The sequence below is a fragment of the Alligator sinensis genome, unplaced genomic scaffold (genome assembly GCF_000455745.1).
Source record: "Alligator sinensis unplaced genomic scaffold, ASM45574v1 scaffold1097_1, whole genome shotgun sequence".
NCBI lineage: Eukaryota > Metazoa > Chordata > Crocodylia > Alligatoridae > Alligator > Alligator sinensis.
In genome coordinates, this window is record NW_005841950.1 from 1,705,074 (window position 1) to 1,718,380 (window position 13,307).

At 43.5% G+C, this 13,307-nt stretch overlaps 1 protein-coding gene across 12 annotated transcripts in view; it reads left to right on the forward strand.

Annotated features, from left to right (window-relative positions):
* Positions 1–13,307, forward strand: part of CSNK1G1 (casein kinase 1 gamma 1) — a 163,513-nt gene that overhangs the window by 11,989 nt on the left and 138,217 nt on the right. The gene's annotated exons all lie outside the window — the stretch shown is intronic.

Here is a 13,307-nt window from a genome sequence, read left to right on the forward strand (position 1 = left end):
CCCTCAAATAAGTATATGGTCGTTTCTGGTGTAGTCTCTCTCTCTTTTTTTCAACTTGCTCATTAAAAATCTTGACACCAGAACATAGAATTACTCTATCTACACACAACTCCTGCTTCTGCATCCAAGTATCAAATTGGATTTTTTCTTCAACGTTGTGCCAGGATATTTCTTTATAAATGGTCCCTGAATCTTTTCAAAGACTTTGCCTTTCAGGTTATATTCCATCAGCCCATGTACCTACCATGTGTTGTTTGTTCCTGGATGCTGGTTTTGCATTTAGGTGTGCAGAATTATTTTGTTTGAATGGGCCAAACTGACAAATTTACTAAAAGGGAATCCCTTAGCATTTTTTAGGTGCTGTGAATTTTTGTAGCAGCATTTTCTCTAAGTTCTGTCTTCAAGTTTTAAAGCACCACTGCTAGAATGGTAGAGACTGGCACCTCAGAAATCAGCTTGAAACACACTTTCTCTTTAAGAAAAAGCAAACTTTCTCCTTGCTCCTTTTGTCTCTTTAGTGTTGCCTTACTCTTTCATTTGTTTACTTATGAACTACTTTTAGTTTAAAACATTTGCTTTAAAATCCACTTTTCTACAATCTGTTATACAGATAGGCAAATGTTTAAACTCTTACTACTGTTAATTAAGTTTGTACATATGTAGTAAAAGCTCTGTTCACTGGCACCTTAGAAGTTGGCATGTTCTGTTAACTGGCATGCCGTCTTGTAAGGTAAAATGAAACCGGAGGTGCCCACTGTGGCACATCCGGTTTCTCTGGACCCCCATGGCACGGGGCAGAGCAGGGTGTGCGGGGCCCATCTCCCTGTCCCTCAGGGCCCATGGGAGGGTTGGCAATGCTGCGGGAGGGGCGGCGGGAGAAGCGGCAGCCCAAATAGGCAAAGACTTGTTCGGGCCTCTCAATTAACCAGCATATTTTGTTATCTGGCACCCCCATTCCCAATGGGTCCTGGATAACAAAGCTTTTACTGTAATATAAAACAAAAACAAACACACATACCAAAAAACAAACAAACCCCAAAGCAAACTCATCTACTCATCCTGAGGAGAATTGCACCTCTTTTAATGTTGGTGTTCTTTGGAGACTGGGATAATTTAGGGTAGAGACTGTCTTGTCTGTATATTTCAGTATTGCTCCAGAAGTAAAAATTTTCTTTGCTAGTGATCTGCAGCTGAAGTTCATACTAGGTTGTGATATTTCTGGTTTTTAAGCTTCATGCCTCACTTTTCCTTTCTACTGAATAAGAAAATAAGTGGCAAATTTGTTTGCACTGTCATAATATGACTTTTAAATACGTGTGTGTCAAGTGGACAGCACAAAAAGACTAAATGCAAGCCAGGGAATGTACAAAGCCCATAATAGGGGGGGAAGTCCCAAACAGTAATATTTTTTTCCTAGTTTAAAAGAACTGAAAATACAGTGCTTTGAAACAGGAATCAGTTCAGAGAGTTTCCCCTCATTTTGCATGCTGAAATGTGTAGGTTTTTTGTTTTGTTGTTTCAATTTAATAACATTTTTAGCACTAATATAACTTGCTGATTATTTTGATTGGTAGTTAAAAGCCTTTTAGCTTTGGAAATCAACTGTTGGGGTCCAAATGGACAAGCACAATTGGAACCCTTTTTGTTCATGGTTCAAGAAACTGGAATTGTGTACAGAAGATGGTTCCAAGTTAGAAGTACCTCACCACGTAATTTAAAAACGAAAAAGTGACATGGAGAAGGGTGTAGTAGGGAATCTTGCCACATGACATGTCAAATTCTAACAGCAGCACCATGCAAAACTTGAATTTTCAGCTTGAGGAAGCAGGGGTATTACCATATTTACTCCAATCCAAATGACTTTTGAATTTAAGATGACCTCTCTCCCCAATAATTAGGTGCTACACATGGAAAATTTTAATACTCCCCCCCCCTTGCTTTTCCCTGATGATCTGGGTGTAGGGAGAGCCCCAGAGCCACTCCTGACCTGCTGTTGCTCAGTGCTGCAGGGACTAGCTGTGCCAGGAGCCTGGCTCAGGCAGGGACACTAGTGGCAGCATGCAGGTTTCTTCTTCCCTCCCTGGCTCCCTTAACTCCCTCATCTCCCCTTCTGCCTGTGAGCTGGTTGGAGGAAGGAATCTGCATGCTGCCGCAGCTACTGTCTGCAGTATGGGTCAGGAGTGATTCTGCCCCTGCCCCTCCCCCCCCCTATGCCTGGGTTAGCTTGCTGTTTGACCACTCTGCCTGGGACCTGGGGGGCAGCTGTGCAGGGAGTCCTGTTGGTTTGGGGACCACAGGAGCAGTGCTCAGGCCAGTGAATCTGGAGCTGTGGCACCTTAGGGAGCCTTTCAAGGGCACCATGGGGTGCCATGCAATGTTAGCACCGGTGAGTGTGCAAACATGATTCACATGATTAAATCCAGAGATTTCAAATAAAAATCCATGGTGTTTAAAAAAAAAAAAAAAATTCTGACCTGTTGTGGTCTTTCTGAGTGCTTTGCAATAGCATAATTTATCTATTTTTATGTAGTCAAAACAAGTGAAAACGAAGAGCTGGCATTTTATGAGTGGTGCCTTGAGCCTAAAAAGGTTGAGAACCACTGCTTTAGGTGCTGCCTGCTTTGAAGAAGTCCATGTTTAGTTCATGCAAAATTCCAGGGTGCAGGGCTCCAAAGAAGTTGATACATATATGCCCAGGATGAAAATAAACTCTTTTAAGTATTGAAGTTTATGCAGTTTTAACTTGCTATAAAATATTTGGACTCCAGTGCTATGTAGTTAAATTTGCAAAAAATGTGCCTTTCTAAACTTGGCTTTCTTAGGCCAGATTTATGCCAGAAGAGGCTGGCCAGTAATAACAAGACTTGTCTAGTTATACTGGCAAATGTATGGTATAGATCATTTTTTGCTCTGCTTCTCTTGGTTCTCCAAGAAGAATAAGCTGCAAAAAAAATACTTCTCTGTCAATATAACAGTCTGTTTACCGGCAAAAGCTGTAACCTATAGAAGTGTTGCCAAAACATGGTCCTAACCAACCATGCTATGTTTGCAAATGTTTCCTCTGTAGACCTGTTTAGTTACTTTTGTGCTTGCTGTAGTGGGAGGGGGACTGAAATAGAACATGGTAAACTTCAGGGATCACATACAGTAACTTGCATTAAGCAGAATTCACTCTCTATTGTAATGGACTAAACTAACATGTACCCAGATACATTTTATTTTTAAAGAGTAGACATCTGCTAATAAGCAGGGATCCTGGTTTTCTCCAATTTAAAAAATATCCAAAGTTTTTTGTTTGTTTTTTTTTTTAATTTAACCTGTCCCCGTCCCCCCCCCAACACACACTCTTTTTCAAGTCCTGGTGAGCCACTACATTGAATTTGTTTAGATTCTCTCTTTACTACCACAGCTGAGCTGTGCCTTTCTTTTCCTGTTTTTAATGAGTCCTGTTTTTTCACCAGCCTTAAATGTAGAGGTGCACCGGTACATCAGTCTGATAGGGGATTGGTACCAATATAAAGAAAATTGGCTGTATTGGAAATTGGCCCAATGCGGCCGATAATTTGCCTGATAAATGCCCAGGTGCATGTGCAGCTGCACGCACCATGCAGGCAGCAAGAAGCAGAGCCTGGCAGTGTGCAGAGCTTTGTGCAGCTGATAAGTCTGTTGTGGTAGAAGGGAAGGGGCATGGAGGGGGCAGGGGCAGGTGCTGCCCAGCCAGGGTGGGGCAGGCGTGGGATGGAGCTGTGGCTCATTCGGGAGGCTTGGGGGGGTAGGGGGGGCAGCTCCTGCTGCTGCTTGCACTCTGGGAGGGCATGGGGGGAGTGCCCTCCCCCCCCCCCCGCCCCTGGGGGGGGGGGGGGGCGGGGGGGGGGGCTGGAGCCGGGGCTGCGCCGGGCAGGCGATAGCAGTGCTGGGAACAGGGCTATGGCAGAATTTGGAATGGCTGCAGCCTGCCCCAAACCCAGCCCCTGCTGAGAAGAACCCTGCACAGCCCTGGCTCCAGCCTGCCTGCCCCATGCCGATCCAGAGGGCACACACCCTTCCCCTCCATGCCCTCCCACAAGCAGCGGTGGGAGCTGCCCCCATGACAGCTGCGGCTCTGTCCTACGTCCGCCCCACTCCTGCCCCCTCCCTCAGCGCGGCGACATTAATCTGCACCCCCATGCCTCTTCCCTGCCCCCTCCCTTTCCACCACAGTAGACTTGCCAACTGCACGCAGCTGTATTGAAAATTGGATTGGTATTGGGTGATATGCCTCCTTAAAAATCAGCTATCTGTGTTGGCCCCCAAAATTGCTATCGGTGCACCCTTACATAAATGTCTGGCAAAAATCATCATTAAATGGGTCCCCAAACAGTTCACCCAGAATCCCTGTCAGCCCCTGTCGCAGTCTGTTGTATATGATTAGCGTGGTCCTGCTGTCCATGAGCTGGAGCTCGACCAAGTTGTCCTGTACCTCATCTGTGTGTAAATTTCTGGAGTGTCCCAGGACTTGTGACAAGAACACCTGATTCCAAATATGAGGGGGTGCTAATTAACACCTGGATCCTTTGTGGGGGGTATCTGGAGTGCGCATGCGCGCACGCACACTTCACTACATTATGGGAGATGCAGGACCAGAACCCTGTACCAGCCCTGAGCTGTGGGGTCACCCTGGCTTGAAATGCTGTCAACTCTGCTAGGGCCCAGCCCAACTAACTATATGATAAATCATGAGCCTTTTGGCTTTGGAATAATATGCACAATTTGTACTACACATAAGTTCTAAAGTGCTGCTTAAAAGTGTATTTATGGAGTACCTGTGCTAAAACTTTCAGTAGTTTCAAAAAAAGGTGAAGTGCATCAATTCTGGATGAACTCTATGGTAAATTGTTTATTTCAAGGGGGGGGTAGGGTTGTGTTTTTTGTTTTTCCAAATTTGCTGTTCTTTCCCATGTGCTCAGGGAGAGCAGGGTCTGATGGTAAGGAAGGGGGAAAAGGAACTTCAGAGGGAAATGGGCTACCTGACCATCCAGACTTGTTTTCCCTGCTGTAGCAATGGGAGGGGGAAAATACAAGACAAACCTCCAATAATTAGACTCTATACATGGGGAAAATTATAACAAATATATATATTTTCCATATATAGAATCTAACTATTCTTGTATTCAAGTAAATATGGCAATATTTACTCGAATAAATATTTGGGGTCGTCTGGTATTCAAGTAAATACGGCAATAGCTGTTAAAAAGAACAGTTGGAGATGTTTCCTCTGGTATCTCTAAACCAAATAATGGTGACTTCCAGGGAGGGTAACAAGTAGGGGAGAGGGTGTAGGTTGTAGCCGTGTTGGTCTAAGGACATAGGCAGACAAGGTTCCTTGGGTGAATCTATCTTTTATTAGACCAACCCAAATAGTTGGAGAATAGTTATTAAGCAGGTAGGGGAGAGATCACTTGAGATCTGGTTCAGTGCTCTTCTACAGAGCATCTACTCCTGCCACTGTTGGAGACCAGATACTAGACTAGATAGACCAATGATCTGGCCCAGTATGGTTCTTATGTTCTTTACTTTTCCTGCTGCGAGCTTTGAAGCTCAACAGTATCCAGTTTAAAGCTTTTCTTTGCTTCTCTGGAATCTAGAATTCTGGAAACTAAGCTGTGGAAAGGAAAGCACTACGCAGCTTCTGTATCTGATGCATTAAGCATGAAACGGCCTGCTTTGACATTAAGATGGAAATTCTTTGTTCTGGCATTAGAATATATCGATTTCGTGATTCTGTTAGACTTATACTTTTTAAATTTCATCTCATTGGCTAGACATGAAGTTACTGTATTTTTTTTTTAACCTTTTTTAAATGGTAGGACTACAGTCATGGAAAAGAAAACCCTTGTTTATACAAATACTGGTGGATCGTCAGACAGATTTTGCTGATATTAATGTAGGTGGTTTGGAGAAGATGTGATGTGTTCTTATCATCAGGGACACAGGATTTTCTCAGAATACCATATTTCCTTGCAAACAACAGATACATTTTCCCAAAGACCATTGTCTGGAAATTGTAGAGTGCATTTTATACATGAGAAATACAGTAAGAGCAGTCTCTGCCTGTTATAGGCAAAAGTGGAAGTAAAATCTGCACAGACCCAGGAACAAGAGCAATGAGCAGGCTCTACTCCCTAGCTGTTGATATTCAGTTACTTAAACAAGGAAAGGGATTGAGGGTGTTTTATTCTGCTAGTCAAACAAGGTGTATATTATTCTGCAGTATGCAGGAAAATATGGTATGATATAAGCATTCATCATATATTTATGTTGGTGAAATGACAGTAGTGATTTTTGAGGACATGGCTTCATTTTTTTGCTGCTGGCTCTGGCTCATGAAGCCATATATTGGATGCTTGGTTGCAACAAGGAAAGATTCAACTACTGTCTAAACATAGGATGACTGCTTTGGGGGATGAAAGATTGTGTCACTGCTTGGAGACTATGCTGGACCTCAACAAATCAAATGTTCCTGCTGCTTTGTGCTTCCCTTATGACACTTTAAGCAAAGGGGAACCTTGCCAGTAGGGAGAAGTGGACAGACTCGACTGAAATGGCCTAGCCAGTCAAGGGCAGTTAACAGAGTCCATCGGGGGGATGTTCAGCTGAGGGAGGCCTGAAGAGACCACTTGAGTGCAGTCTTGAAATACTTCACATGCACACTGTACAAATAATTCCCAGTGTATAAAGCTACTGCCATATGTACTTTGTGATTGGAAGGGGGAAGGGGCTTTGCTATATTCTGTTTCATAGTATGAAATTGTAATCCTGAACATTTTTATTGCATGGTATTAAAACAAAGAATAAAATGTGGTCCATGCGAACAAGGACAGTTGGCAAAATGTGCGCTAGAGAATTAAAACAGTGTGTACAAGGATTAGACACCTTTCATGTAGCAGTGTTTTATTTTTGAACTAAGGGTGCCATATTTTGTAGAGTCTGTAATACTGTAGGTTTGTGGCTGCATATGCAGTTTTCCTTGGTTTTCCCACAGGCATGAAGTGAAATGGGGTAGGGTGGTGGCTACTAGGCTTGCTTCTTTTATTGCAAATCAAGGAGAAGGGGAACCTGTGAACCAGGAATACTGCCTCCTCTTTCTTCCTCTCCCCCAAAGAATGGCATTAGTGTTTCATTTGGGCTTGAGGTGCTACATTTATAATGTCTGAAAAGGATGGGGGGTATGTGGGTGGAGTCCAGTACCCTCCCTCCAAATAAACAGGTACTAGAGGGATAGTTCTTGTTTACTTTGTAGGTGACTACAATGAAATGTCTTTCCGACGTTATAGTTAAAATTGAACTTTGTCATAGAGCTTTATCTTCACATACCAAGTCTTCTAGTTATACAGGGTATTTTCTGCCCACATGTACACACACAAGGGTACCAATTTGATACCCTCATTTGAAATAAGAGGGGGGAGGCAGGGGAACCCCTACGCATTTAAAAAAACCATTAGTATTATGTTTTACCTGCCCTCCCTCTCATCTTCTCTGCACTATTTGACTCCAGTCCTGCTGTGCTGGAGCTCATATCCCTCCACAGAGGTGGAAGTAGTGGTGATTCATTAACTTTGGCATCTCTTTTTCTCATACCTTTTCTTTTCCTCCTCCTGACTGCGGACCTCAAAATTGCCAAATAACTTGGTTTTTGCAAGATGCAAGGGTTTTTGTGGTTGACATCTTTTGTTGGGTTAGCCTTAGATAAGCTTTTGAATGCAGTATGTTCTTCTTGGGTTCTCTTTTCTGCTGGGGGCTCTTCTCCAATCCTCTTAGTCCAGATTTAGTGCTGGGTGTTTTTGGAAGGAGCTGTTGGACAGCTTCTCTTTGCCTCAGAATATTGTCAAATATGCAATCTGGATTACATGTTTCCCTGCATTTCCATTACCCCCGCCTGATCGTCCTGATCTGGACTTCTAGAATTGTTTGCTTGCTTTCATCCCCTCCACTTGAGCCCTTGGATGAAGAGGCATTTATTTCTCTTTGCCCCTTCTGACACCCTTATTTTATGTGCAAGCTTTTTCTGGGAGATTGGAAGGAATCCAGAGTCTAGGAACAAAAAATTTTAAAAGTCTTCTGACATTTTTGCTTCTACTGATTACTTAGTGAATGACTAAAGTATTAAGATGGTATAATTCAGAGGTACATTTCATAACTTGCTCATTTTCTAGTTGCTTGGTGAAATTAGTCTTTAAGTGTAGTTTTAAGCTGAGGAGTTTCTGCAGGCACTTTTGTTCAGCTTCTTTTCTGCATTTGTTTCTCAAGGTACTTTCACTTTTTATAGACAAGTCTGGCAATTAAACCATAATTACTGAAGTATATTCATGACATTATAGACAATAGTTTAAATTTTGTCAGCATTTCCATGCCTGTAACCTTCCTTTTTACCTTGGGGGAGAGAATTATTTCTGGAGCTCAAACTTGGCTCACAAGATTTTTATTCTGATGCAGGTCTATTACTGAATGCTAACAGCAAGAGATCACCTTGTACCTGAAAGAAAAAAAAAAAAGCTATATTTGAAGTTGAAATGGCAGTCAGGACTTGTAGTAGAGATATCATCTTTTATTAGACCAACAGGATTTTTGCAAAAAAAAAGTCTTTAATGGCAAGCTTTCGGGAACAAACACCCTTCATCAAGCATTGGAGAAAAGATTGTAAAAGTTCTCCTGGGTAGAAATGAAAGCTTATATTTCATAGAATTTCAGAGAGGAATCAATAGGCGGAAGACTCCTGTGGGCAGTCAGTTCATAGCTGGTATGAAGCCTCTCACCTCCTGTGAGGATCTGTGAGGATGCAAATTATATTTGAAGTTGAAGCATTTTGTAGGCTTAGTAATTTTGTTGCATCCATTGGCACTAAGTAGAAGTCATCTCCTGTACAAATAGAAATGAGCATATAACCAGTTAACTTCTTCCTATTGACTGAAGATTCAGGTCTCAAGTAAGACTGCAGAAATTTCTAAAATAAGAGTAACACTGGTTCATTTGAGCATAACCTATTTTCTAAACCTTTCTCTTCAATGGAGAGAATTCATAGGAAAATATGAATTTTTGCAGCAAGTCAGAGAACCATGTGTTGTTCATGAATGGAAAGGCTGAGTTAAATACTGTAGGTTATCCTTGCTAAGGAAGTCCACAAATCTATTTTTGATTCATTATATAATGAAGTGCTACTTTTGTAGAATGAGTATAGAAGCTTTGTGGTTAAGTTCCTATTCTTCTATGACCTATGGTCTGGATAGTGGACAACCATAGTTGATGTAAGGTAAACCTATGCAGGGTGAAGTGGGAAACCTGTTTTGTAAAGTGTAATCAACTTTATGGAGACACAGAACACTTAGAATAGGTTAAATGCAGTTTAAACCTGAAGTGGACAGACACAGAAGCCTGTTTAAAGTAGTTTAAATCCACCTGGAACAGTTCAACAGCGTACCTGGAAAATCATGTACTATTTTGAACCAGTTAACTGTGAGACACGTTGGTGTTATATGTGAACATAAGGGTTCTGTGAAATGGGTCTGGTCAGTCATAGACTCCTAGAAAATTAGGGTTGAAAGGGACCTCAGGTGGTCATCTACTCCAACCACCTCTAGGCATCCCACACTACACTGCTCCTTGTCCTCCCACTTACCATTGCAAATCACTTTTCTTATGTATCCAGAACTCCCCCCCCCTCCCACCCCATTTGCACTTTATATTAGTGAGTAGGCCTGTGTGAAGCGGCAAGTATTTGCTTTGGATTCAGATTCGGCCAATGTGGAGGGACGGAGGTTCAATTTGGAGATTTGAATCACTGTCCCAATTCCATTTGGCTGAATTGGATCTGAAGATTCAGCGCCGCTTTTGGAGATTCGGCCATAGACTAAACAGGCAGCAGTCCTTACCACGCTGGACACAGCTGCCTCCAGCTGGTAAGTCTGTGGTGGGATTGGTTTGTGGGGGAGGGACAAACTGCCCAGCCAGGGCAGGGAGTATGAGATTCAGGGAGGGAGGCGGAGGTGTGGGATGCAGGTACGGCAGTGCTGGGAGCAAGGACTATGCCCTGCTGCTGCTGGCCCGGCAGGGGGCAGGATGTGGGCACGGCTTGCTCCAGGCAGAAGGGGGCCAGCAGCAGCAGGGCATAGCCCCCTGCTCCCAGCACTGCCATGCCCGCATCCCTCGCCCCCTGTCTCAGCTGGGCAGCTTGTCTCGGCCCCAATTCCTCCCTCCCCCATACCCCTTCCTTCCCCACCTTTGCCTACCACAACAGACTTACCAGCTGGAGGCAGCTGTGTCCAGTGTGGTGAGGACTGCTGCCTGTTTAGTCTATGGCCAAATCTCCGAATCTTTTCCAAATCTATTTGGAGGCTTTGGATTTTGATTCAGAGTTTTTAATTGCTCTCCCAATTCAATTCTTATTCGGTTGCCAAATTGGGCCGAATCTCCTCCAAATCGAATAAGCTACCGAAGCTTCGCACAGCCCTATTAGTGAGCTTCTTTGCACTACTTGTTCAATAAATCATCTTTCTAATTAGCATTTGTGTCTTTACTCCTCACTCAAACACAGCCCATTTGTTATGCACTCTGCCCCCCCAGCCTTGAGAACCAGAAAGCACAGGTTCAAGAATTACACCCCGCACCTTTCCTCTTCCTCCCTTCTACCTCTCCTGCCTGAGCTCTGTAGGCTGGATGACCCAGTGCCTGGGGTCATGTCTGGCTTGCGAGCCAGTGGTTGAGCACCCCTATTCTAGACGAACACTGCCCCCCGTATAGGTCAACCACTCAGGGGTTCCCAAAGCAAGACACCCCCCTCCCACTGCAAGGCATGCTGCACTGGGTGTTTACTCCCACTCCCTGGTGCCAGAGCCACAGTACTTCACACAACCGTGAACTGGTTCACAATTGGTGATATTTTGGAGCAGTCCACTTGCATGCATCTACACCCTAAGTTTTGCTTATTTTTAATAATAAGTCCGTAACTGTCAGAGTAGATGTGAATTTTGGAGGTTTATTACGTGCTGTTTTTCCCACTCTATAGATTTGTATGTCTGGGCACACAGCTTAGCTAGCACTGTATAACAGGTTTGCTGTTTGGTGTCTTTTCTCTTACTGTTGTTTTTTGCATACATGTGGCAGCCTAATTTGACATTGCCTGTAGGAGCCAGGTTTTGTGGGTTGTAACTTGAATGCTTTATTTTTGTTGGCAGAAAATGTTTGAAGTGTATAGTAAGTCACCATAACTTACATCTTTGCTGCCTTGCTTACGCTCTTCACTGTCTTGTTGAGTGGTTGGTGGGTGAAAAAGGTAGGAAGGAAAATCCATTATTAAAAAAATAATCAAATGGCAGGAAATAAAACCTAAGCCTCAGTGTTCTGACTAATCTTCCGATTAGTCACGCAATTTTTATCCTCAGTGTTTATAATCTACTACCTTTTCTCTTATTTGAATAAAATATTTTTCTCCCTAGGAACTGTTTTTTGATGTAATATGCATCATTATTATATTAATGGCCAACCATTGTTACTATATCTGGAATGCAAAACCACCGGGCTGGTTCTGTGCCACCATGTGCAGCTCCCAGGACTCAGCTGGAGCTATGTGCTATGGGGGAATGCTGCCTATCCTGGGCATGAGTGCCTTGAGGGCCTGCTGCTGCCAGTAGTGGGGACTGTGTGCCATGCAGGAGGTCAAAGAGGGGGTGTCCACTCCTGCACCCCAAACTTCACACCTCCCCACACACTCCCACCACTGGGCCAGGTGGGCTCTGTGCTGCCACATTCAGCTCTTGGCTCTCCTTTCAGGAGCTACATGCCATTGGGGTGGCTCTGTGCTAGCACGTGGGGCTCCAGCCACTGCGGCTGGGACTGTATACCACTGGGTCAGGCTGGGTTGGCTCTGTGCTGTCTCTGTTCCTCCATGTGCGGCTCCTGGCACTGCAGGTAGGAGCTCTCCTATCCACTCACCAGCTGTCCAGTTGCGTGCCATCGTGCTTGGTTCCTCTACATGGATTGCTAGGAGCCCCATGGAGCTGTGGGCACAAAACCTGCTCAGTCCAATGGTGTGTGACCTCTGAAAGCCCTCCTCCCGCTGGTCTTCAGAGGGGTAGCTGTGGACTGGTAGTAATTGTTTTTTGGAGGGGCCTCACGGGCCAGCAAGAATGGCCTGGCGGGCCAGATGTGGCCCGCAGACCATATTGTGCCTGACCCTGATCTAATCCCAGCATGGAAGGATATCTACTGCATTGTTCTGATTCATAGGCCTACTTTTTTCCCTTCAAAAGGACTATAAAAATTGAGCTTATTTGCAAGGTTGACCTTTGGTTGGGCTTCCTGGTGACACTTGCGCTTGAAGTTTTCTTGTGTACACAAAACCCCCCCACATCAAAACTTGTTACTGTAGTTCTTATTTCAGTATTTTTAGTGCATTTTTCCCTTTGGGTTCTTGTCTTGATTATTTGACTTCAGGCTATGCAAGTGAGAGATTCGGATGACTTGCTCTTAGCTAAACAGAAGTTAGGCTAAAGTTTATTTGTGCATGAAAGGCCTATTGTAAGAAACTGGAGGAAGGGTCCAAACTGAGCATTGCAAAAGGGATTAAAGCACTTTTTGTGCAAGACAGCTTTGGTATGGGGAGAGAAACTGCAGATGTGTATTGAAACCTATTTGACTTGGATGGAGCTGAGGTATCCAGTAGAAGTCTAACTCTTCCTAGGTACAGACCTTCACTGAATAGTTTGTTTCAGATTTAGGCAAGCGGGTGGCTTTTAAAATCTAATCCTGTTTGAGTGCTGAGTTCGTTTAGGAGTTCCCTAGGCCTTTTCCAGTAATAAGAGAAGAGGGCAGTCTTTTTTTTAACTGGTTGACCTTCATTTTAAGTCTTCTAAAGCAATTTCCCTAATAATTCTGTCAGGATGCTGTGCCAAAACTGTCTTGGATTTGTGGTTAAATCTCTACTGGCTACGGTTACTTGCCAGAACTCGGGGCATACCCAGAAACTAGTTCTAGAACTTTTGCAGCTTTATTAACTGCTTTTGTTTAAAAATGATACTTGTGGGTGTCAGAGTTAATCATTGGATTGTTTAGCTGCAATAATATTAAGTTATTTAATCCCTTTTACTTTTCATTGTATTCTGAAAAAGCTCTTTAATACAGCTATTGTGCATATTGGAATCCTTAATGCAGAATAGCTATCTACCTTATAAGATGAAAAAAAAATGTCTGTCCCCAGAGAGTTACCTACAGTATTTTTAAAGATTTATGTAGTGGTGAAACATTTGTACCTTGAAAAGCTTGTGTTGCTTTAACTT